The sequence below is a fragment of the Grus americana genome, chromosome 20, assembly GCF_028858705.1.
Source record: "Grus americana isolate bGruAme1 chromosome 20, bGruAme1.mat, whole genome shotgun sequence".
NCBI lineage: Eukaryota > Metazoa > Chordata > Aves > Gruiformes > Gruidae > Grus > Grus americana.
Window position 1 is genome coordinate 9,640,705 of NC_072871.1, and position 25,730 is coordinate 9,666,434.

Sequence of the window (25,730 nt, forward strand, 5' to 3'; positions counted from 1 at the left end):
TTGAAATATTGAAGAATGTCATTCTTAAACAAGACCTTTAAAATGTAACAGGTTTATATATTCTAGAGTGCACTTTAGGTTTAACCTATGGCCTTTACTGAAATACCCGTGGCTCTTCCAGCTTCCCCCTCAGCCTGCTGAAGGCGCATGACGCAGTTATCCCCGCAGTTTGCCAAGTGACAGTCCCCAGCAACCAGAACCCCAGAAAAAAGGGCCCTGAAGTCTAAACTAATTCTTACAAAGGAGGTGTAAATCTTCAGTTCGTGGCTGAGAGGATCACTAATGCAGTTTTGTGGTTATTCTTGTACAGTTACTCTCGGCACAACACCCACACAGCGTTTAGAGTTTAGGTAGCAGCCTTCCACTTCTCACAACGCCAAGCACAGAAATGGCAGCCAGGCAAGTACAGAAGGCCAGCAGGTAGCACAGTACAGATCTGGGAATTAATTTTCAGCCTACAGTACAATGCAATGCATACTTCTGCAAATTACCAAGAAAAACATATAAAACCACTCAAGTTTTGACCAAGTTTGATTTAAATGTAGCAGTTAATTATTTTAAAGAAATAACTCTAAGGAATTAAATGCTAAACTAATAAAGTCAAAGAAATATCACCATTGTCTGATATTCTTTTAGCAGTACAACATGTTTTCTTTTTTGTTCCTGGTAGTAGGAATAGCATTGCTTTAGACACTGTAAAAGTCAAAGACATTGTAACTTTGTAAATAAATACTACCTAAAAAGACAAGTTTGGAGGAAAAAGACATAGAAAGCTGAAATTAGCTGAATTTTCTTTGGGAAATAATTTATTCTATAGAAAATCTGATTTTGATCATTCAGAAGCCCTTCACGTAATTGCCATACAGCTCTGGCTACATTTTTTCAAGACTAAATTCCCAAGACAGAAGGAAAGAGTCACTACATATTGTTCACAGCAGAAAAGGTTAGGTAGGGATCCTGGGTCAGGGGAACTAAAGACAATCCACCCCAGAGCAAGGTAGTTAGCACAGTCTCTGGTGAGAAAAGAGCAGATGTGGGCTTAAATACCTTGAGAGAAAGAAGGACTTTCAAAATTTCCATAAGGAAATTCAAAATCAAACCTACTTCTGCTGATTTTCACTTCCACAGCTGCTCTGCAAAATGGTTTCACATAGTCTGAAACAGAAACCAGGAATTCTCTGGTCTACTGTGCTTGCCACTAGACTGTCCCAGTTTCTCTGAAGTCTTTCTCTCTTCATTAATGCTTCTCTTCTGTTTAAAACACGGGCTTCTGTGCTTCATCTGACCTAAACGGAGGCAAGATAGCCAATTTTTACCTTGATGTTGTTGTCTTATCTTGATTTTATCTTGATTTTTTAAATTTTTATAGTCTACTGGCAAGCACCAGAAGCGATGACATCATAGCAGGAGGCGGCATCTATTCAGAGGAGCTCAGAGCCAGCAAAAATACTCCCAAGAACACACAAATAGTTCCTATTACATTTTACTCCTTGGCAAAGGAATGCTAGATTATATAAAAGGCAACAGAAATAGCTAGCACAGATATATGCAAAGTATTTTAATGTTAATGGTAGTGCCTCATCACTCTGGTTCATGCCTGCAAACCTGAAACCTATATTCTAGGTAGGTCAGATTTTTCTTAAGCTGAAGTTCACTAAAAAGGTACTGACCTAGACTCAAGGCACCGAGTGTGGCAGAGGGAGCCACATTCTTTGTGAATTAAGTGAGACTGAGCTGCCAGAGTAAGTCTGGCAACTAAGTCAGGCAAGAGAGTTGTGGTGGAGGAGAAGAGAAAATAAACCTACGTGGATTCCTGAAATTAAGCTGGAAATGCACAGTAGTGTTGTTGCACTGTCAGAGGTGCCACTTTAGCAAGAAAGAACTCTTTCCTATAGTGAAAATGACAATTCTTCAAGGAAACAAATACCCTGGTCTGCTGAAAAAAACCCCAGCACTGAGATTTTCCAGATTCACAGAGACATGTCAGGTGGATAACACTCTCCACAGCAAAATGACACATGTTGTCCATCAAGAAGAGAAGAGCAAAGAAGGGGAAATGGACAAGGAGGAAGGCTGTGGGCAAGAGGAATGGCTAAGGAGCTAACCAGGCACACAGAAGATCCAATACAACTGCAATACAATGATAAAAGCTTCCTGTGCGTGACCCTGGGCAAGCCACTTTTAATTCAGCTCCTCTTTACAAGAACGGGATAATAGCAACACATTTAAACTGGCATGAAGATATCTGGATTAGAGAGACAAACATTTAAGCATCACAGTACTGATGATCATACTAGCAACAGGCATGCAAACCAAAAGTGCTTTGCAGCTAGACAGGATCACATTAAAAGGAAATATTAACCAGTACTAAGTTGTGGAGAGCTTTGTTGAGGGATCTAGCAGTAACCCTCTACAGAAGGGTTGCGTGTTAAGTCCCTAAACAATAAATTCTACCCATGCAAAAACATGTATCACTGAACCAAGTGCTTACTGTGTTTGATGAAGGGGAATATAAAAAGCCTGTCCACTCTGACCAAAAAATAATCACACTTTTACAATCAGCTGGTGTTTGAGTTGAGTGTGTGTATGTACATACGACCGAATTAAAAAGCTCTGATTCCACTGTCCCATACACTATCGGTTATTGCTGATACTTGGTCACTACTGCCAACGGCTAAAAAACCTTCAGCTATGTCTGGAATGGAAATGATCTTCACCTCTGGAGTTTGAAGGTCAGAATTTTATTCCTCGTGCTACTTCATTATAATCATGATTCTGGCCCAATGACAGATTAAAAAAGGGCACCTGGGAAATCTACGATTGACAATACAATTCCCCTGAAAAAGACCTAAGTGAGGATTTATTAGCAGCAGCAATGAATGAGAAAGTTTTTCTATCCCCAGAAATGTGATGATTACTGGAGAACCCCATTTGTACTGGTACACACATGACCTTTCCAGGTTTTTTAATGTACATAAAATGCGAGACACACACTTGGCTTGCACCAGGCACAGTGAGACCTTAATCCATATATCCTATATTCTAAGCAAGTACAAGTGACCACCAGTCAATGGACTGTACTGGTGTTGCACCTCTGCTTCTTTGGCTTGCAACAATTTTCCTGATTCAGGCTTCAGCAAAGTAAGGTTTTTTTCTCATTAAAAGAGTTGGTTTTGATGATCTGGCATTTTGCCACAAAAATGACTAAGTGAAAAGATGTCTAATTGTTAATCTTTCTTTTTTAGTGAAACTGCAGACAGCAACAGCTCTTTTCTGTATTACAAGAACATTAGCTCAAAAGGCCTGAGTGTAAGAGAGCATACTAGATGTAAGATCTTCTCTTGTTTATTTAAAATTGATTCAGTATGAAAAGTCTAGGTTAGATCAAGTATCAGTTACATAAATCCACTACTCCCTTATTTACAGGTACTAAACATTTCTCTTAAAATACAAATAAGTACATGCAAATTACACACTTACTATACAGTTACAATTAACAAAACACAAAAGACAAAGCTAAAAACCAGGTATTTGTCAAAAATAAATTACAGTGAAGCCTTGAGCAAACAAAGTCTTAGAAAAATGCTTTGCAGATTTCTCCTTGGAACAGATAACAGTATACTGAATAATCTGACTCACTGGAAGGAAGGCTAAGATTTTCTAAAACATCAATATTTCATGTCCTCCCTTAGATAACTTTGCCTTGTGTAGGTAGAAGTGTCTAACTGAAATGTAAGCTTCAGAAAAAAATATAAATTATAACTTGGTTTTAAAACAGTAACATCGAAAAGTTGAGTATGTGCTAACAGTAATGGGAGAGAGTGGTGGCCATCAATCGTGTTGGTGTCAGGCCTGTTGTTTTGAGGTTAAAGGAATGGCTACAGTTTTCTCTCTAGTGACTGAGTCTACACCAGCAGGTCATTAGTGAGCAGGATTTAATGGGCTCAAACTACATCTTGTCTTCTTGAAGTGGAATGCACCATTTGACTGCAAATCCGGACTCCTGAAAAATAGCTGTGTTTCGTCTGAGATAACAGTCTGAAAAAGAGATTCCATAATCAGGAAAACAAGAGTTGAGAGAGTTCTCTTCATAAAGATGCAAATCAAAAAAATAAATGCCGTCTTGAATTACAATTACACTTACACTGCAGAAAGTTTGTATTAAGACCTATTGTTAAACAATTTCTATACAAAAGAGTAAGACAATCATCTTTCCAACTCTGCTCATTTCTTCGGGCTCATTAAAGACATTCTGAGACAAAACACAGTCTTTGATCTCAGGCATTGCTACAAGGCAACTGCACATTTCAAATGAGACATATTCATTCCTAACGAAACAAAACCTCTATGCAAGTAAAAAGTCAGTCCCTGAAATTCAGAAGTCCTTAACTGCTTACCTTTTTACGAGCAGGTCAAATTTTTGTAAGTAGTTTCTCAAAGCAACCCAGACATTCCATGTTAACTATTGTGCTGCAATAAACAGCTGCAAAACTTGCTGATTTATTTCCCCATTTGGTGTGCATGCTGAACTCCAGAAGAAATCCCATGCAGGAAAAAAATAAAGGAAAAACAACCCCAAAACCCACAGGAGAAGCACCTCAGCCCTTGAGCAAAGCACAATAAAGTTTAACAGGGAAGCAGAAAGGAAATCCAGCAAGAACTAAAAGTTTGGATAAGAAACAGGAAAAGCAAGCTTGCTCCCCTTGCCTGTAGTCCTGGCTAAAGGTGCCTCTCCAAGCAAAATTCGCTGAGGCTCCCAGCTCCTCGGAGCAGATGGTATTCACACATTATTCCCGAACAGCAGCATTCCCCAGTCCAATCAGGAGGCAGCACTCAAAAGCCAAGCGCTTCCCAGACTCCGTTACAGTTTTCAATAGCTATAGCACAAGATGAATGACTCAGAAAATGAATAAGCAGGGAAAACAGAACACGCCTCTCTCCTAGTCAGAGGCACAGGCAGGCAGTTCAGCAACCCTGCGTGTACCGAGCATTGGCTTCGAGTTGAATGCACCTGCTTTTTTCCCTAAATCCTAAATGCTCATTACATTTTCCGTATCTTTAATTTCTGTGATCGACTTCATCTTGGGTTAGAAGTCACAGTAAGAATTAAATCTCTGCTTTGCTTTTTTTTTTTTTCCCTTCAGTCTTAAAAACAGCAAACATTTGTAAGAGTCAAAAAAAGGATGAACTATATGTGTGCTCTTCCAGACAAACAATTTCCAGCTAACTCAGCGAAACTCCTCATGCCATCTCTTGCTGAATACATACATAAATATTTCTAAGATTAAGGCCTAACTTTACAGATCCTGTAGAAAAGAAGAAAGGTTCATTTCAAAACTGTCTTTCCTAAACAGATGAATGTATCCTCTGGTTTTGTCTAAAGTTTATCAGGAAACTTTAAATTACAATAAAACAAATATATCTAAGAAGCAAATGAATTAAGAACGACTACCAACTTTCGGGTGAAGTACAACCATCACCCAAAAACTGGCCAAACCGAACTGGTAAGCTACTGCCAAGGGCTTTGCTTAGCTTGGAGACCATTGCAACCGTCTCCTCCAGAGAGCACTTTTAAATACAACTCCTCAACTCGATGTCTGGCTTTTTCTGACAGCTGCAACTGAGTAGTAAAGGATGATCTGCTAAACAAAGCAAGTTATTCATGCAAACAAGAGTTGCACAGCACCAGCAGGTTTCTCCCCGGAATACAGTAGTGCACTCGCGAGCTTTCCAAAACATACTGAAATTCTCTTTAGTTTTATAACAGAAAAGACTGCAAGGAGGTAACACTGTGTTTAATGTTCCTACAGCAGCTCTCACTGCAGTCTACATACAATGTTTTTATTGCTGCCACTCAGAAATTAACTCCAAGTTAGCTGAAAACGCACTGCAGTCTGACAAGTGGAATCGGCTAAATCAGTAAAAGTATTTGGGGTGAGAAGCATTCTCCCAGGTCCCCCTGGACATTTTCAGATCTGTGGCTGTAAATTGATCCTTTGCATTCCTGTCTGACACATGAACTGTGAAAAACTCTTCAGGGATACTCTCTCTGCCATGAGTAATGCTCTAAGAGCATTTCTGTAACATAGAAGACCAATTGCAGAGACAATAAAATATCGTGAACTCTGGTCTAACTTTTACTATTTTAAGTTGAGGTTTTTTTCTACATTCTGGAACAAGTAAGAGAACTCTACAGCATCTTAGTTTCCTACTTTCAAAACACCACGCATCAGGATTTCTCCAGCTTGGATTAACGACGGGACCTACGTTCAGAGGCATTGATGTGCTACAGAAGCCGTGCCATGCCCACCCAACGCTTAACCAAACCAACCCACACATACAGCTACAGGACAAAGAACAATGGCTTGTGTTATTACATCTGCCACAGCTGCGTACCAACCTCCCAACTACATCCAGAGATGTACTTAAAGGTGTAAAACAAAACTAGAAGCATATCTGGATCTGGTTAGAAAACAAACAGCTCTTGAAACTTCATTTTGGCAGACATTTTCTAATCACTGCATTAAGCTCTATAGCAGCAAAAATCATTGACTACTGACTCACTTAGCAAGGCATCTGGTAGGCCTCCGAGCCCATATCAGCTCTAGCAATGCCTTGCAATTAAATCTTTTACATGTGCTAGTTCCTTGGAGACGCTCAGAGGGGAAGCACATCTAAATATAAACATTATTACCATAATGCTCTCACTGGCATGATAACCACATGTATGCACTGAGAAACCTCCTTGGCAAACATCCTAATCAGACATAATAAAGACTATTACAGTGAAGTGGCTAAAGGTAAGCAGCTATTTATTCTTTATATCCGTTGTGTACAGTACATTTGTTAGACACGGATGTAAAGCATCAGTGGTTGTCAGTCTTTCTGGGCATCGCCAGAAGAGGAGGCTGCTGTCCCACATCTTAGTAGTTACATGTATGTGACCACAATCACCCTTGATTAAAAGTCTCAGGAAAATCCACTCGATCGACTCTTTGTCAAAATGTGGGTCTCAGCTCTCAGTAAGGACTGACAATTTCTTCTGTAGCTTCTCCAGTTTCCATTATCTACTACCAGAACCTTATGAATTTAAAAGTTTCTGACCTATAAATACCTTGATACATCACATGTATGCTTTTAATTCCTCATCATCTCTACTCCCATGAAATCCCTTGTCCCCTATCTCCCAAATCAGACACATGAACAAACCTTAAAACCCCTCGTCTTCACTATCCCTGCAACATCATTCTGAGGACTTTTCCTGTGTAGCATCCTCACACAGCTGATACACCTCACTGCTATTAACAACTACTTTTAGATACCAGGTCCTGGACAGATTCCAGTAATCGCAGAAGAAAGAACAGATTTATGGAGTACATTCTTCCATTCCATTTCATGATACTGAATTCACCTCTCCAATGGTAGGCTGTTGCTGTAGAAAGTTCTGAGAGAGACCTGTAGCGGTGCTGCATTTTAGAGATAGAACCAGGAGGTTTCCACACAATGCTGTGCTTTGAAGTTCCTCTCTTTTAGAAGCAAAATAAAAGAAGCCTTGAACATGCTTGACTACGAAAGGACCCTTTTCTTTACTACCAAAGAACAAAGATGCTACTTTAACTGTTTCCAGTACCTCCAAGTATGGATGGTTACAGTCTAGCCATCTAACGTTCCCCCACGATTTCATATAAATGGTTCTCCCTTATTGCATGTTCATAATTTGGTGGGGTGCTTGTTTATTGTTTGGCTGTACCCTCTTCTACAGATGTCAGTAGGGAGAGAAAGGAAGAGACCACCTGCAACGGTTGTTCATAATTCAGTTACAAACTTGGAAACTGTAGAATGCATTCTACAAATCATTATATAATAATCTTCCTAATCCTTGGTCTCCTATTCCCCTACATCTTTCTGCCTTTTGGATACCGTTGGACACTTTATTAAAGCTATATTGGATCTTTCCATTTCACTGCTTAGTGTAAATTATAATGAAGTTACCAGGTAGTGCTTGCATCTATTTTTAAATCTTTCTCTTTGTTGCCAAAGAGTTTTGATGACAATAGAGAAACCCAATTACACCTGCCCACCTACTTTAAACTCTGTGATGGTTGCACTACTTGCCACATGGTCACTGACAGTTCAGGCAGATTATTTACGATCCCTTTTGAACAATGATCACTGCACATACCTGGATCATTTCTTTGGAGTAAGTCCGATACTGATCATATAACTTGCAGGAACCTCAGAAAATAATGTGGAACAGTGGCCTAATGTTCCTTGCGGGGCGAATCTGTCATTATTTCAGATGTTTGCCAATAAATAATGCCCTCAGGTAAGATATTTTATTTGATTTTGTCACCAGTACTTCTTATGTGCAGATATCCCACTTTGGTTTTGCCCACCAAGATTTAGAACTTTTTTCCCAGAAAAATTTATTAGCTGCTTCAGATTTACCTTTCAGTACAATACATCTTACCTATAAATTATAGTTATACCTGAATACAGTGTAGATAAAATGAAGAAAACTACAGCAAAATAGAAAGAAAAGAGTTGCCACCCAAAACATGCCTACCACTTTTATGTGCGATTCATTGGGAATTCTGTCTGCATTTATCTTCTCTATGTATTACACTGCCATTTGTCTTTTTCTTTTCAATTTTTCCTATCATCAAGAACATGTTTCTTTACCTCTCTTTTGTCAGAAGCCATCAGATAGACATGATGTAAGAATGATAACGAAGAAAAGAATGAAGCATAACTGTCTCAACACTCCATAGTCCTCTTCTAGCTCAGCCTTGAAAACTGGAATTCACTAAGAAACATTATGATTTTTTAAAAACTGTTCAAAAGAGAGACCTCACTTTTCTAATGGAATATCATGAAATAACACATTTTGTTGAATAATCTGGTTGCTCACAGATGTCTAGGATAAATATTTCTCGTAATAAGATACACTTTGTTTCTTTCATGTATTTAACCCAAAGAGTTCTTTGCAAACAATATAAATGTTGCCTGAGGTAAGCAGAGAAAGAACAAATAAGTTTTTAAGGATCTATGTCACAGGCCACATTACCAACAGCAGACAAAGTTCAGGCCTGGCTGTCATCCACGTAATTCAACTGGTTGAATGTATATGTCAGAGAGTGAAAAAAATATGCCATAATTCATAGAATGACAGAATCATTTAGGTTGGAAAACACCTTTAAGATCATCAGGTCCTACCATTAACCTAACAGTGCCAAGTCCACCACTATTCCATGTCCCTAAGCGCCGCATCTACGTGTCTTTTTTAAAATAATTATTATATAATAATTATACATTGTTGTTATTAATATTATTGTGTTATTGTATTGTTAATATATTAATTAATTGTATTATTTTATTATTATAGCACAACAGTTTAATTTCATTTCTTTGTGGTACAAAATTTACATCTGTGATTCACACTCATTGTGTAGGAAATATGATTTCACTAAAACCAGTAGCTGGGATTTGGTCTACAAGGTTGTACAAAAGGTCCACTAAAAAATACTGTGCCCTTAAAAGATTAACAACTATTTAATATTGTCAGGATACACAAGAGAAGAAACTCAGAGGTGGTACCAGTGTTCACTATAGCTATATAAACTGTGATCTAAGCAATTAGAAAACGCAGTGAATCCACAATTCATAGTTATTTTGTACTCGAGAGTTTGTACACAAATACAGTATCTTATAAATCTTCACTGGCTTGCAAAAAGCTGCTGACTTGTCTTTTATTCTTGTAGCTGCAAGTGGCTATAGTACAAAAGAGAAATCTGTAGCTCTGATATGTCATCCCTCTGAAATGGGTAATTTAGGGTTATGGTTTCAGAATCAGCACATTCTTCAGCACTTTTCTTCCAAGAATTTTTTTTTTTGTGAAAAGAATCAAGTAAAACCATGCCAGTACATTAAATAGAACACATCAGAGAGCCACAACTGTGAGCCATCATAAAAAGACAATAATCTTTCTTTGTATTCCTGCATTTCAGAGACTGGAAAGACAATATTGGGGGGGAAGGGGAAAGGGGGTGCTTTAATGATTTTTAAAATCCTTACAAGAACCTGTAGCTTTATGCGAGCTTTTATCCTAGGCACACATACAGAAAAGTTACAGAACTTCTATCTCCTTTCACATATGTCAAAATGGACAGCAACCTAGCAAGCTTGTGTTCAAAGTAGTGCAAGCACTACAGCTCAATGAAGAATCACAGAGAAAAATCCAATAACCAGTTCACCCACAGGTTCTGATTTCATTCCAGAGTCTGTTACGTCAAGGCAACTAACAGAGCTTAAATCTCATTTCAGGCCCCCAAATAAATGAGTGGTCCTTCTCTGTTCCAGTTATAAGCAATAATAAATCTATGAGGTATCTCCATGAAAAGCTGGCAGTCTAATTTGATTAGGAAAAGAAACTCTGCTGAGAAATGAGACACAAAGCTTCTCAGCCTTGAATATTCCACTAACGTCCTTCTAGCTGATTTCATACATCTCTGTAAGCAAATGAAAGGGCTGCAGAAGGCAAAAAGAGCAACTCTAAAGCATATTATTCTTCAGAACAGCTTTTACCATCATTAATGATCTATTGATTGGGCTGGCAATAAGAAACTAAGAATGAACTGATGCTGAATTTTAAGGTGGATGGTTAACCAGTTATCAGGTAGATCAAAAATTAAGTAACAGTTTTCATTCTGCTAGCAGAAAAAGGAATTTGATTTGACATTCTTGAAGGTAAAAAGGCACTTCTACAGTGCCTTTCAAGTAATTTCAAGTTATGATCACTTCCCAAGGCATTAATATTTGTCACATGAGCAATACAGTAAGATAAACACGATAGTTATCAGCATGTTCATAGCAGTTCACTAGCTGTTTGATAATAAAAGGGACAAAGGGGCTGCTTCAAGAATGACAGCTACAAGAAAACATTCTCAAAGGCGAAAATCTTTCTTAACAGCACTCTGCTGGCATATTTTTGAGAACTTTCTGTTTAGTGAATTCATGCAAAATAATGCATGGTAAGTCATAATAAAAGATTAATCCCTCAGTCCTGCATATTGCTCCTGCAGCTCCAGCAGAAGCAATTGACCTTCTGATCAAGAAATGGTTCAACACATTTGTTTTACAATGGGATAGTTTAAATCAAAGTAATAAAAAAAACTCTAAAAGGAAGATGGGAACTTTACATAGTTAGGAAGGGGAGCCAGTGATGGTTCTTCTCAGATACCTGGTACCATGAGTGCTTACTTAGCTCTCATTTCCCAATTTACAAACATTTCCAGTGTCCGCCCACTTACTCAAATATTTTGCAGGAAAACAAGTTTCTACACAATATGATAGACTACACTTTGCATATCCGTAAGGAGAAAAACGAGAAACCTGTGTATCTTAAAACATGCATTCTAAATTTAGTGAGCATTTTAGCATATTTGAGAAACCAAAGTTCAACTTATATTTCCCAAGGAATCAAGACACTCTCTTGTGACTCCTAAAGACCAGATTCTAATGTCGGGACAGGCAAGAATACTTGCTTATATGTTTGTTAACATCAGCCCAAACTATGCATGCACTTCTCTGATAATCCTAAAACTTCCTCCTTTAAAGAAGAAAATAAGATATAATTCTACGCCCCAGTGGTCCAAGAGGAGGTGTAAGACATGAGAGGTCGATGCTGTTCTAGAGAGAAATTAATATAACTACATATGAAAGAGAATAGAAAAATGAAATAAAAAGTGTGATCCTTCCCTCTTCATCTTTTCATGTAAATATTATCATCTGAATCAACATTGAAATCTGTCCTTGATTATCTTATACAATTCAGCTTCAGCATGGCACAGAGCCCAAAGTAACGCAGTGCTGCCCACTTATATCTGCCTAGTCAACTGTTCACATAGTTTAAATGTTACTTCATCCCCTTAACCACATTCCTTCCATACAGTTTTAGGTCTACTGTGATATTAACACTGCAGTTATGTCGTACTTGAAGCTTTAGGTTATCAGCAGAGACTATGCTGTGGGAAATACATAACTAGTTCTTGAACAGTATATATGTAGGAAGTGCAATACTTTGCAGATTTCAAACTGCATCCAGAATAGTACCAAATACATATTAAAGAGCTGAGAATCAATTTGTTCTAAAAATCACCACCTTAAATTGTTTCCATAAATGTGAACAATTCGTTGTCCTCAATGCAGCCAATTCACTTTACTAACAGAGAAATAAGACTCGCAATTGCAAACAACTTTGTACCCCAATTTATGCTTTTTTGTATGCCTTCCAATAGACTAGATACCAGAACATCAGCATGTGGAATGCTATAAATCCAGGGAATAGCTGCAGTTTTAACCATGGACTTTAATTCCAGGGTGAATTTATGTGGTCCCTAGCTAAATATATCCTTCTAAGTAAATTACTCATGCAACTGCCTGTAGGAAAGCCTTCTGCAGATAAAGAAACTGTTTCCAAATGCTACGTTTGACAGCACATACGGCATAAAGTTACATTCTTTTCTCACTGGCAAAAAAGACCCCCAAACTGAATAATGTAGAATGCATAGGTTCCTCTTCTCTCTGCAAAGACTGTCCAGGAGATAGGTTAATTCTGCCTGCTCACTGCTCCTTGCAATGCACTGTATGTATCAGTCTACTATATGTTTATCTCCAAACCCTGTAAACAGAGTGATTTCTAAGATAATGTGAAGCACATTACCACATTCATTTCTACTTATCCATGCAGAAGACAGTAAAAACACATGCCTAACCCTGCGCCTTTAGTAGGATGTGTAACTCAGACACTCTCTCACTATCCTTTTTTTCCTCTTTTTTCTATGTTTTCTACTTCTTACCATTGGAGTTGTCCTGGTCCAAAGGATTATCTGGTTCCATTACTTCAAATAAAAGCATCCAACATGCAGTTCTCCATGCAGCAGAGGCATAAAAACACAGCAGTTGCCTAAGCTGATTCACCTGATTTATGAATTAGTGCTGCATCCATAAGAGGCTGTGTTTCTTCTTTTGTATTACATCTGGCTCCTTTTCCAACTAGATGGCTGGGTATTACAGCATGCAGGCCTTTTTCCAGCATCCTTTTAATGCATTATATTTAAAGTAGCAGCAACCTTTTTCTCCCATCCCCCAGACTAAGTTACAGCAGTAACTAGGCTGAGCTGGCAGAGAGCGGAGCTCATTCAGAACAGGACCTGCAAGCGTTCTCCGATTCGTGTTGCTGCATAAAGAGAATGATTGATACAATAAAAAGTAAGCGCGGTTTGACACAGTACGGTATGCACTGCAGAAAATCGCACCAAAACCAGCAAAGGTCTTGAGGGTTTGGGGAATGCCTTGTTGAAGCCACCAGCACGCACCCCCTCACACACAAACACAAATTATGTCCTGTTCCCTCCTCCTCCTCCCCCCCCCCCCGCTACAATCTTTTATAACCCTGGATCTCCTCCAGCAATAGTCTGTTCCTTTACTCAGTTTATAATAAACTCTGCCATTCCCTTGTGTCCCTAGGGCTGTCTTGGAAAGGAAAGAGGCTGTTTGCAGAATGAATAGACCAGCCGGTGCCTAACAGGGAGGCAACTCAATGACTCCGCGCTGGGCAGTTGTAACTTGCTGCAGCAACAGCCTTTGCTGGAGACCTTGTCCTACATTCACCTCCTTTGCCAAGCCAGGAGCTGCTGCTAAGTTGGCGTTTTAAAAAGCCTTCTGCAAATGAGCCGGGGGGGCAAGCACCAGCTTTGCTAGAATCATACGGTAAATTGTATCAGTAGGCAACTGCAGACTCCCTCACCAGAGACACTGTTAGCAGACAGTCAGATCATAGCATTGGAAGCCAGGTCACCTTCATTCTGCTACTGGGTCTGCCACTAACTCCCTGAGACCTCACACAATTCATAACTTGTCTTTGCGCCTCAGTCTTCCATGATATTGGCATTGAAATTTGCCTTATCCCACAGGAATACAGCTGAAACTTCCAAGTTTTACATGCTTTGAACTTCTTGGATAAATGATACAGCACAAGGACTGAGGAAGACCCTTTCACCTAGCTGAGGAATACAAAATTTTATTTTCTCTGAAGATATCTCCAGAAAATAACAGAAAAAGATATCAATGTGCAACTATAAACCAAGATGTGTCTCTGAAAGGTAAATTCATATCACTGTTACAACAATCCTGAAATAATTCTCCAAATCCAGACTTTAAGGATCAATTTTACTTGGAACCTACCATTTAAACTCTTTCTTTAATACTCCAGCTAATGCATTAAAACCTATCTATCTTGTTTAAAAAAGAACGCTTTTGTCTAAATCTAAGGCAAGGATCACTCTAAACATCTACAACAGATTTAGTGCATTTTGGGTTTGTCGTGGCTGATGACACAGGATTCTGAGGCATGCAGGGGTTTCTATTTTGGTGCTCCTGGGTAATGCTTCTGCCTTACTAGCTCACTCTGTAAAGAGTCATGTAACTAGTGCTTTAGAGCTGACTATTCACGCCTGGTGCTACAAGCTGTAGGCGGACAAATGAATGGCTGGCTGAAGGGAGAAAAACATGCAGTTCTGTATGGAGAAATTAACCTAGCAGGTTGATATGACTCTGCTGTAATTGTACCTTGCAAAACCACTTTAGTACTGTTCCTGAGGATTATGCCGTATTAATAGAAGAAAAACTCATTTCCATCTATTTGTTTTAAGTATGGCACAGTATATAGCCTCTATTAAATTATGTTCTGAGATCTCTGCCTTGGTCTAAATTACAGTGCCGCAAACCCTATATTCTCTCCCCTCACACCCTACGCTCCCTATGTTCTTTACAACTTCACTACTTCTCCCACTCACTGACAAAACAAAAACGCTCCCTCTTCCCACCTTCCCCACAAAACCACCTACTCTGTGACTACAGGAACATGGCACTCTGCCTGTTAACAGTCCTCCACCTGTTTTGGGTCATGTATACAGTCTAGGAGTTAGTATATGATAGAAAAAAGTGTGTTAACTCTTGACTGACACATATTACATCCCTCCAGTCTGAATTCACAAAAGCTGACAATAATAGGTATAGAAGGGATTCAGAGAAGTTTTGGGGGTGAGGAGTCCTGAACGGGTATCATCTGTCTATCCTGTAGCCCAGGATGTGGAGATACACACACATGACTCGTTAACACAGCCTACTTCGATCATAGAGGACAAGAAATGCCTGGAGAATCATGATTGTCAATGTAAAGGAATACATAGTTCTGTAATGAACATCTGAATCAAGACAAATTCTATAAAGAGAAACAATTTGTATTCTTCATTAAACAGATGCTGCATACACATAATATACTTTCCACAGACAATTTAGTACCAGAAAAGAAGAAACACCTGTGAAGTCCTTCCTTGTGGAGAGTCAGGAATAATCCAGGAATGCTAACAGAATAGCTAAGATCAAGAAATCAAGATAGAAAAGTGAAAAACCATAGTTATTTAGACTTCAATGACTTTACATGACAACTGATGTGATTTTAATGTCATCCAAATGATTTGCTCATCTGTAGTTACAGGCCTAGTAAAAATTCATCCTTAATGTGCAAGTCAGAATGATGTCAATATTTTGGCTAAGAGAGTATTCATAATTTCTAACAATTGAGCAATTGTCATACCTTCTTTGTTTGAGCACAGCTCATGCAGTTAGGAAAAGTAGCTCATGCAATGATTTTGAAAAGAAAGGGACAGTTGGAAGACCAGAGCTTTGATCACCAGGGATTTTAACTGCTTGGGCACTGAATGGGAAATTGCAGAAGAGAAGAGGGAAATGATTTTCAGACAAATGGCCTGAATGGTCAGAGGCTCTGCTAGACCAAATCCTAGGAAATGAGCCAAGCACACTGAACTAATGAGTGTGGAAAGAGAGGTCTAGCTAGCATATTCTCTGGAATACCTATGAGGTTAAGTAGAACACAAAATTTAGAGTTTTGGAAAGCTGACTCGTCAAGGAAGGAATTTTGAAATGGTGGGAAGGAAGTGGCAATTAAATGTACCATTTCTGTCTAATCAGAGCATCTCCACATTCCCGTAGATGGCTAGCTTTGAGACAAAAAAGGAAGTTATATCTGATTGCCTAATGTCTGCATGATGTTTGTTTCAACATCTTTTATATACCAGATTCCAGTTGTGCTCAATATGTAAGACTTGACTTGGTAGGAATTGGTAGCTACTACTTCTTAGCTTCTCTTTCTTTTCATAAAAGATGGGAATCATAGCTCACATCGGCCTTTATTTCACACTCTAACATGAAATTATAAACAAGAAAGATGGCACGTGTGTTTAGTTTGCTGTAAAACTTTGGGCAAATCACCTTGTCTCTCTCTTATCAGCTGCAAGGATCTGCATTGAACCTATTTGTTATTCTTTATCATAAAGTCATTTAATATTTCCAGATTAAGCAATAAAGTCTAAAAGTTTGAAGTAGTATAAATGTGGCAATATAACTGGTCTTGGATTTATTTCCAGGGAAAGGATTTACTTCATAGGTCTGTGTGGATGAGGTTTTGCTACTTTATGTAGGAAAAGTCCACTTTCTTTTCTACCAGGTGTTGTAAAGATCTATAGGAAAAGGTAAGTAGAAACACTTGTATGTATAAACAAGCACAGCCAACAGACATTTTGAAAACAATATTCTGTTCTTCAAAATAAAATTCCATTCATCCAGAATAAAGTGCTGGTATCATTTTTATGTTGTTTCTGGTAATGCAGGAACATTTTGCTGTCATACGGCCTATCTCTAACAGCCTAAGAATGACGCCAAAGTACATCACAAGCATTAATTAGGCCTTGCTCATACCAAGTAAACATTACCATTTCCATATTGTAACAAGACACACAGAGCACAGAGCTCCAGGACACCTCTGCAGTCATGAATGTTAGTTTGAAAGTTATAAAAATTTGAAGAGCTTTAACTATTTAAAGTCCTAATAGTCCTAAAAAGAGTCTTTTTGAGTATAAGCAGGTAAAAAAAAAAATCAGCAATTACATTGCAGTTGCTAATATCTGTGCAACACTGATTCCTGGGGATCCATGCTCAGTATGCCACTTCACTAGTGTTGCACAATGTGAGAAGACCAAGTTGGAGATGGAAAGATCTCCATTTCTTCAAATAAGAAGAAAACATTTTAGGTTGCATATCTACAGAAATGAGTGAGAAGAGGTTCAGTTGCTTTTCCCCTTGAGAAACGGAAGAGTGGTACATTATTTTGCCTGCTGTTTGATGCAGCCGTTGTTAGCCAGTGTAAAAGATCAGCATGATGCCACAGCTGCCCGCCACCACACAGTCCTTCTTTGAAACATAAATTCATATGTAGGAGGGAGCAATGAAAGCCTGCAAGTTGAAAAGCCAGTGAAGCACAGACCTGCTTAACAAAACAGTTTGCCAAGGTTACTGGGGGTGTTGTCAAAACCTCCTCTTTTGTGAGGGCTGAATAACAATTCATACCAAGTAACCAGCTTCACAGTTTCTTTGGCTTTACCTGGCAAGTTTTCAAAGTCACTGCTCATGGCTGGGTCTGTTCCCATTGAGATGCAGCATATCTCGCCCTGGACAGCAAGTGCAGGGATGATCCTACTCCAGAAGTTCATGCCAAAGCCCTATTGTGCTGGTTTTCTGCTTGAACTCGACTACGTCTATCATAAATGTGCTTGAATATGACATGAGCACAAACTGAAAAATGACGCATCCTTGGTTACTTCATATTGGTAGGAAGAATCCCTCTGCCTTGGCAGAAACCGATAGCAATTTAACCATTTGATATAAGAAATTCAAATATAACTGGGATTTTCAGGAAGCTCCAGCTGCAGAGCAGTCCCAGTTACCAAGATGCTATCCAGGCAAATGCTCCTGCTAAGCAAGCACAAATCTAGTTAAGAGAAGACTTTAACCTCTTTTAAGCTTATTACTCAAGAACTTTCAAAAGGGTGATCTGTCTGCTGAGCTGTCCAGTGCCGCACGAAAGCCTCTGTTCTCAGCTGAGTCCCCTTTTGGAACATGCCATCATATAACCTGCAGCAATAGGACAGACATCCTCTAAGGATCCTTTATTTGGGGAGATGGAAATTTATACTATTAAATTGGCAGACTTTATATTAATTTTCTGAAGAGGGTTAGGCTCTAATCACACATCTGAGGTGGCAGCTTTTCATCCAGAACTCAGCAAAGCCCCACCACAGAGAAAAAGTATACGCAAAAAAAAGGTGTCACAATTAAATGGAGTGTGAAAAGCTGGAAATCCTGTGTTGGAGAAGGACTCTATGTGAAAGACATTACCTAGGATATCAGTGCAAGAATCGGCGTCTGTCACATCTTTCCCTTCAGCTCTTTGGTTCTGTCAACCATTAGGAGATTTAGTTTGTAAGAATGTTCTCTGGTGTAAGAGCAGGTCAGTATCTGATACGTGCCCAAAATATGGAACTTACGGAAACATCTTTGACTTCAGAAACTTTAAAATAAACCAGTTCTTCAGTTTCTGAAAAGACTGAGTCTTGTATCTCTTCTCAAATCTCTGCCACAAACTACTAAATCTTGTCACCATTAACAAACAAAACCCTAAAGAATAAACCAAACAAAATGCTTCAGAGTTACAGATTCTATAGTAATCATGATTAGAAAATACAGCTATGACTATGAAAGGAGTACACATTAAATATTCTACCATGAAAAACACCAACAATCAATTTAATGTAGTCAATATTTCCAAGACCCCCAAAATGAACAATACTATCAGGATATTCTTTCAGGGTAACTAGAATATAACATTACCTCCTGCTACTGTACACTTCAGACTGAGGAAAGTGTCTTTGAACTTCTTTAGTAAAATCCTACTGTTGGTTTAACGGAGGAAAATAAAACTAAACCGACTCCTGGGCAAAAATAACAAAAGGTCTGCAACGCACAGAGTTCTGTGCACAATTTACTGAGCTGTCTGTTGAGATTCCACCCTAGCTGACTTTACAGATTCCTAACTATGTTTCTGCAGTTGTCTCCTAGAAACAGGAACAAGAAGCATTTGCTGTTTTCTCAGCTCTTTTGAAAAACTCTGCAACAGCTTTCTTCACTTTCAGGATGCACAAGTAATCAATGTATATTTCCTTAATCAACAGACAGCCTTAAAGAAGGGGTTGTTCTTTGATACCATGTTATGTAAATGTAATACAATAGCCACTGGCGTAATGTATCATTAATAAAAGCTTGGACAAAAAGTACCAATGGAAAATGCAATTCAGAGAAATACTCACACAAACATTTGGATACTTAACCAGAATCCTGAGGGCATCCAAACATTGGATTAATAATCTTACAAGAGCAGACTAGATATTGAAAAGTTACACACACTTCCTCCTTGCATCAAGCTAAATTCACAGTGAATATAACTGCTGAGGGATATCTTACTGAACAGCAAAATGGGGAAAATTAAGTGCAGTTTCTTGAAACTTGGGCAGAAGTTCCATCTGAGGTTTCCGTGAAGGTTCAGGCTAAAATTACATACTGTCCAAATAAAGTAATATATCCTTAATGACATCTGCTGGGAAAAAAGCACTGGTAGAGCATTTATAATATATAAATATCTTTTTGTATATCGAAAATCATCTTTTCATCTCTCTTCCAGACACGGGCTATTCTGCTACTATTTCTGCACGCTGCTGACTGGGCATGATGGGACCAAGACTAACCGCTACTTGTTTCTCCAGCCTGGATCAGGGCACCAAGGGCTTTTAGTAAATTCTTCTACATTTGTAACATTCTACAAAAATAAGAAATGTTATGAAATGCAAATACAAGGTTCACATTTAACTGAGATGATTTAATTTATGTGATTCCAAAACAGATGGAAGCAAGGTAAGTGACATGAATAAGGCCTTGCATTTTGTATGGAAATGGACCTGTCCAGATGAAAGCGAGCATCATACTGAGTATAAATGGGAGAGAAAACCAACATCTTCTACAGATCTCTTCTTCTGGAACCTTGGTTTCCACAAATCAGTACATTATTCCCATACATCCATAGTTACAGCACAGAAATACTGTATCAAAATATGTATTTCTTTCCGTTTGCAAGTTCTCCACAGAAATACATGCAACTTACAAAGAAGAAAAAGTTCCAGACAATGTTTAGGGACATGAACAAAGCTCTTGCATTGAGAGAGAGACATATACTGAATCCCCACAGGCTGTCAGTCTGCTTGCTCCGAGCCTGCTCCTTCTTCTTTCCTTCACTTATTGTTTCCCGCCTTTTCCTCCCTCTCTCCTTTTTTGTTTAGAGATTCAGCCAATTGTTGTCCTTCCAGATCAAGCAGTCTCTTCATTTTAATAGATTTTTTAGGCTAAATTACTCCATATGGTCTCTTGCTTTATGTGAAATTCACACAACAAAAAGCAAATATTTTGAACTAACTTTTGTTTGTTGCTGTCACTCGAAAAGTGAAACACAAGATAAATGATGTCTTATTCTTTCCTCATGTTTCTAATCTGTTTCCGATAAATAAAGGCTTATAATGTCTCTTCTTTGGAATATTAGTGTCATTCTTCCTTTTTTGTTGTCCAGTAACTTCTGATTTCACATTCACTTTTTCAATACTCTTTCTTGCTTTAGGCAGAATAAAAGTATGAGAATGCAGTCTCTGTTCCTACTCAATTAGTTTTGTCTGAGCTAAGACTTCAGAAATAGATCTAACTATCTGACAAAGATAAACCATTTTTTAACCCAAGGTTTCCACAGAATTCTTGAGATATTGGTGTGGGTATGAAGCACATACAGCAAATCTAATTTCAGACTTGGATAGAAAATGAGAAACTTCACTGAAATCAACAGGAAGAGGAAGGGTAAGGTGAAAGGACAGAAAATAAACACTCATATTCGCATGTGACAGGAGACTGCAAGGTTCAAACCTGCTATTCATTACCCTGATGAATAAAAAATCCTGAACAATCAATCATCTGTCACGGTCCTCCTTTCCAGAACCCTATAATACTTCTCCGATTAGTCCATGCTGCTACTGTAAGGGTTATCCTTTGTTTTTTCTACAGAATATGCTGGGAATCTAAAACCGTTATTTAGGAATGACACCATCCTGGTTTATAGTTACACCACAGATTTGCCCTCAGGTGAGGGGTGCTTCTTCCATTTACCCTGAGATACTTCTTAACTCAGCACAGATTAAGGTAAAATAGAATTAATATTTATTTACAGCACTTTAGGCAACACAGCTACAAAGGCAAGAAATGATAGAAAATCATTTTAATCTACTTAAAAATTAAAGGTTCCTCTCTCCATGTATGTCAATGATTGATACACTCATTTTTCTCACGTAGAGGCATTCTGTCTTTCTGCGTACCTTACATTACAAGTGCCACTGATTAAAGACACCCTTTCCCAGTGGAGCATGCTGGTTTTTATAACTAATCTTCTTTTATAGTTTATCTCTTATAGAAGCTCCAGTGAGGTGTATACTACTTCTCCATCTTTTCCCAGACTTATTAATTTTCTTTTTCTCTTTTCCCTAATCCTTTTTCCCTTTCCCCTCTCTCCACAAAATACATATGTTTGGGTTATAATCTTGATGCTAAGATAAGTCTTGTCTCTTTTTCTTGGAGATTTACATACCATTTTTCTAGACCAAGTGTCACTGCCTATGCTCGACTGGCAAATTAACAACTTCCCTAAGCCAGGAATAAAGCTTCCACCTCCTCTTTAGGAAATCAGTGTGTAATTTTCATTGTGAATTTATTATTTTAGATTTGCCTAACAATTAACACATACACTTGATACCAATATTTAAAGAGGATAAATGCATTCAGTTCTTTACTAGCTCTTGACTTAAATCAGACATGAAGCCCTTCTGGAGTGACACTTTATCCTCTAATTTAGGGATACCATGAAAGTTCCCATAATAACCAAACCTAACCCAAAAAAACCCATGTTGAATTGTTAATAATGAATAGAGTTGAGATCTTCCAGTTCCTTCAATGGTGTAAAAATAGGATTATGAGAAAGAACATCTCCTTCTGAGGAGCTCTGTCCATTTCTTGCCCCAGTTCCTCATTTTTAACTTTCTCTTCGCTTAGGATGTTTTCCTTTGCAAAGACAGTTTGTTTTGCTCAAGATTATCAGGTCTCTGCAACTAAAGATTCTCTCTTGCAAGCCATAATCTTTTCTAGCCCTTTATATTCTCTCTCTCTCTACTACCTCCTGTCCCCCAACCATCTAGCTATTTTGCTCTGTGAAACTGCTAACAGCTCACTGCAAAGGAGTGCCTACCTTCTTACTAAACACAATCGTAATTTAAAACATGATGTAGTAAAATCAGAAATTTCTTAATGAAGCTATATTGATTCTAGCCCTTCTAACCTAACTTACAGAGATGCAACATTCCTGCATTTCTTGAAGAATCTGAATAATCCTTTCATATGTAACGCTCGTCTACTAACTCTTGCTTTGCTTATTGCTCACTTTATTTTTTCTCATTAGCTTTAAGTAGTATTCACCTTTATTTAATAGTTTGCTTATCTGTGATTTCCCTTTGGTTTTTTCCCATATGGTTCCTGGTGCACTGCAGAAGCTTCTCTTGTTGTTTTGACAATTTCATTTTATTTCAGTGATAATAGAATGTATCATCCCCATCTGGGATTTTATTTTCAAAATTGCCTCATTTAAAAAAAAAAAAAAATCTTTCTGTTCAATTGATTCTAGTTAATCTTCCCCATTCATTTTTCTATAATATTATGTCAAATCTCCCTCTACCAAGGACCTCCTGTGAACATGTGAACAGATAACTTCGAGCTGTGCAAAGGCCAGTACATGGGTTGTAAGGCCACACATGGGTGTAAAGCAGTTGGGAAGGACAGACCCACACCACCTTGTGACCAGCACGTCCTCTTACCACCGGAGTGCCTGAGATGCACAGGGTGGAGCTGAAATTGAGCTACAGTTTTTCTGCTCCGCACCCTGGTCTACCTGTGCCTGGGTTTCTGCTCTGCCAGAACCATGCTTAACCTGCCCACTGGGGAGAGCTGGCCACATATAATGGCCATATACATATATATATCGATACGCACATAAATACCTATCTTATAAGTTACCAGAGACTCTGAAAACACAGATTGTTAACATTTCGGCCAAAAGAATAATTTCAATGTTTAGTTATATATGCAATCCCCAGGTTGCTGTTTCACAATCCATTTGAAATTTAAGGAACGTGTAAAGTCTCTGGAAAAAAATATGGACTGTATTATGTAGTCTAACCAACATGGTTTTCATTTACAAACAAGAAAAACTTTATCTAAACTTATTTATTTTATTTCCCCTCCCATTTGTTTGTATCCAAACTTACATGCAGGAGAAGGTGCACATCACTTTTTCTGTAATTTTAGCTTTTGTTACTATTTCCCACACCCTCTTTGCTAGTTTACAGCCCACAAACAGTCCACAGACCACACAGGTTAGGAAACACTGCTCCAGGTGGCTTAGCTTTAAGAAAATATCTATATATGTGCATGTTTTCAAGCATATTCAAAACCAAACCCCTTCCAATCAGCTTTTCTGTTCTACTTCCATGAACACGTGACCCCATGAATACTGCATGTGCTGTAACTGGCGGCATCTAACTGGAATTACCAAGTTAACTTACTGCAGTATATAACTGCATTGAGTTGCTGATCTTATTGACTGTTCAGCATCTTTTGCAGACATATGTGTACTCCTCTCCCTGTGCAATATTATCATCTTCAGACTCTCCAGCCAGACTTCTCTTCTAGCTTTGTTAGAGTAACTGAAATTATGAGAATGGTTGGAATAATTTAAAGTACATTTTTTTCTCCTTTTTGACAGCCTACTTTTATCTGAATTAGCAGTGTCCTGGTTTGCCTTCTTATTCTGACTAGGAGATACAACACATTTCTGTAATCAGTTCCCATCACTTGACAGAATAATTTCAGTGTCAGATGAAACTAGCTTTGCCTGATTCTAGGAAATGCCCCTCAGTCTGCACAGGCTACAGTACCCTCTGTCGGGCTTCTCTTCTGCTGCAGGTCTCTACCAGCATCTAACAAAATCCTCCCCACGTCTGATTCTCCAGCCACAATGGGCATGTCAGAAGAAGACTCTCACAGGACTATATAAAGTGCACCTTAGACACTGGAGCCAGGGGTTCAAAGCTCTTTGAGCTCCCATATGAAGCAACAGTTTAATTTCCCTTTCTTCATCAATTCTCCACTCTCTTGTGATGTCTTGGCAACATTTTGTTCCTGTTCAACATTCATCATTAGCTTCTTTTTTTCTCTCACTTCCTTTTATATTCCCTTCCCTCCCCATCTGCTAATTTAAAAGGAAATTGCATGGTATTCAGCAATATCAGCCAATCTGTTTACTCTGCTCTTGTTCAAATGAAGACCATTTCCCACACACAGAGCTGCTCTCTCTCACTCCCATACACACTATTATTATCCTCAAAGCCTGTATTTTCTTCCGTATGCCACCTAGAGAGCTAGAGCTTCCAGAGGTATAGATCTTCCAAAAATTTTAGTCTCTCTTTTCAAAATTAAGACATGGAAATAGAGATCCATGGGGAAGATGAGAGATGTCCAGATTTAGGCTTTCTCTCACTCCCAAGCTGTCACGGAAAAGGAAGAGGAGGTCCTGACACCATTTTGGCTATCAGAGGAGCAGCATTCAAAGCCACAGATTCCCCACCCAGCCAGTGGAGACCTCCTTGGTTCACAAAAAGCTTTTTCTTGAGAACCAGCTTCTCAGTGGGCCAGAATCCCTCACCTCCACCAGATCAGCACAGTCATTCTTAGCAGAAAGTCCTTGAAGCACTCTAAATAATTACTGTTCCACATTGCTGTTTTTGCAGATACTGACTTGCTCAGTATTACGCAGTTCACAATTTCATTACTGAAAATAACATTGATTTTGACCTCATGCTCCAACTCTTTAAGATACAAGATTAATAATACAAAGTCTCCTTTGATCCCTATCGGAGTGGCTAATGCTAATAGCAAAATTCTGAAACAGTTCTTGATAGCAACAATGTGAAAGCTTTGCATACTCAGGCACAATATGCATAACTGGTATTAATGGCTTTTAAAAGCCAAAGAGAAACAACTAATGGGAAAGGCTTTATTAAATCTGCAGGTGCCAGAATTCTCCTCTCATGATCCACTGAAATGTTTTAGAGAGACATTATCCTTTAGAAAGTGGGCTAACATTTTGAGTGATGATCCTGTTGAATTATTTAAAATATATATATAAACAAAACCTGAACTGAAATATGCATCTGTTTCTATAGAGATGAGATCAGCTGGCAAAAGTGATCTCCACTATGAAATGTCATATGTGAATTTACAAATTGGATTACAGATTAGATTTTTTCAAATTCATAATTAACTTGGCTCTAAATAGAGGAGTTTGGAATAAATGAGATAACTGAGATTTCACCTCATCAAATATTATACTTTGTATTTCAGGCAGATGTTATGAAAATAGATGGGTTTGCTTCTGAACATAGATTTGACATTCTGTCTCCGCTCTCAAGCTGACCCATGTTTAGCAAGGTATTCAAGCACATGTGTAATTTTAAGCAGGTAAGCAAACAAAAAAAAGTTGAAGCATTTTACTTAACTGATGCTTTGATAAAAGCAAGTCTTGTCAAAGTCAGTGAAAGCTACACAACTGGCGAAATGGCAGA

At 38.4% G+C, this 25,730-nt stretch overlaps 1 protein-coding gene across 3 annotated transcripts in view; it reads right to left on the reverse strand.

The window, feature by feature from the left end:
* The window catches only part of DAB2IP (DAB2 interacting protein), a 245,549-nt gene that overhangs the window by 194,636 nt on the left and 25,183 nt on the right, over positions 1 to 25,730 (reverse strand). Inside the window, exon 1 of one of the 3 annotated variants that reach the window (XM_054848425.1) lies at positions 12,858 to 12,875. The exons of 1 other annotated variant lie outside the window; for it this stretch is intronic. The gene's annotated coding sequence lies outside the window, so the exon portion shown is untranslated. Of the gene's footprint in view, positions 1 to 4,397; positions 4,738 to 12,857; positions 12,876 to 25,730 lie in introns of those variants that run through there. One more of the 3 variants, XM_054848430.1, reaches the window with a different exon arrangement.